This window comes from Pinus tabuliformis, chromosome X, assembly GCF_031772625.1.
Source record: "Pinus tabuliformis cultivar Carrire ecotype Pingquan chromosome X, CPIR1, whole genome shotgun sequence".
NCBI lineage: Eukaryota > Viridiplantae > Streptophyta > Pinopsida > Pinales > Pinaceae > Pinus > Pinus tabuliformis.
Window position 1 is genome coordinate 1,159,494,481 of NC_142308.1, and position 1,815 is coordinate 1,159,496,295.

Genomic DNA, 1,815 nt, shown 5'->3' on the forward strand with positions numbered 1-1,815 from the left:
GATTTAGCTAAAACATAAACATAAAAAATTGGTGGAACCAATATTTGGAATATGAAAATATTAAATTTAGAAGCGCAATATGTTACCAAATAAGACATTTGTAGAACACATGCTGGCAGGAAAAAAATATCTAAAAGGAAAATGGGATAGACTTACAAAACAAAAGGATTGAAGCCTTCTAATCTGTATCTCACAAGAGAAAAAAATAAGAATAAACCATACATGAACTCCCAAACAAAGTAGAAGGAATAACTATGATCCAGTATGAAAATGCAACCCAAATGCGTAATGGCACTAAGAAATAAGAGATCCACACACTAGAATGTTAGAAAAATGAGGCATCCAAAGAAAGCGGGATAGTGGGAATAAAGAGAATTCATATTTTTGAAAGTTCATATTTGGATGAAGAACTCCCACCAAAGACAACATTCAATAGGTTAATAATGGTTCTAGTAGATCTGAAACCAAGGGGATGGCAGAGGATCCAAAAAAAAAAAAAAGTTAAGTGATTATTATCATATTTAACTTCTAAACTCTTTTCTCATATATATGTATATATTTCATAAGAAAAGTTAAGTGATTATTATCATACTTAACTTAGTAAATTCTTATTTCATATATATGTATATATTTCATTATTCAAGATATTACTATTACTCAATGTGTTTAGTATCATTAAAATGTATTTTTTTTCCTTAACTAAAGTTCAATAAAATTACAGGATTTTTCACTTTGGAAAATTATGATAAAATTCAAGTATAAATAATAATTATAAAAAAAATTAAATTAGCAAATGAATTTTTTATTTTATTTTATATTATAGATTATTACTGGATTTTTCATTTTGGAAAATTATGCTAAAATTCAAATATAAATAATAAATATAAGAAAAAAATTTAATTAGCAAATGAATTTTTTTATTTTATTTTATGTTATAGATTATTGAGTCAAGAGGCACTCTCTATAGCCTAGTATGAGCATGATGTCTAATTTGTGGAGTTGACACATGTCCCATTTAAAATTAGAATAAGATATTAAAAAATAATTTCATCTATTATCAAAATAAAATACAAATATACATATTTAGTTAGTTTTACTTGTATTTTACTAGTCTCTCTAACTATGTTTGTTTTATTAGTTGTTGATATTACAACTCAGTACAAAGAAGATATGGTAAAATATTCCATTCTTCCTCTCAGCTATAAATAAAATATTTGCATGTCCATACGAAATAAGACCAATATATATCCATCTTACACATGGATCTAGCAACAACTGAGAGAGAGCATATCTGTTGTGGTGCAAACACTTTTTATAGTGCAAAATTTTAAAAAATTGCACCTTCAAACATTGCATCCTTGTAGGGACTTAATAATATATATATGACTTAGTAATATATATATATATATAAATAATACATATGGTAAATTTTAGTTTAAAAAGTTAACGGTGTTTTTGTTGGTAAGTTATGTTGGGTAGTAGAGAAGGGAAGGGTAAGATAGATCCAGTGATTATAAGAGAAGTTCTAATGCTCTTAAGCTATTATCCTTCTAGGGACTTAAAAATATATATATGACTTAGTAATATATATATATATATATATATATATATATATATATATAATACATATATATATATATATATAATACATATGGTAAATTTTAGTTTAAAAAGTTAACTACTTAGAGCCAAAAATATCTGATTTTTTAAGGTAATAAAGTTGATTTTCCAAATATTTTAAGAGACATCCATAAAATTGAAACGATACCCAAAAAAAAATTACATGACCCCTGTACAAAAATGACAAGCATATCA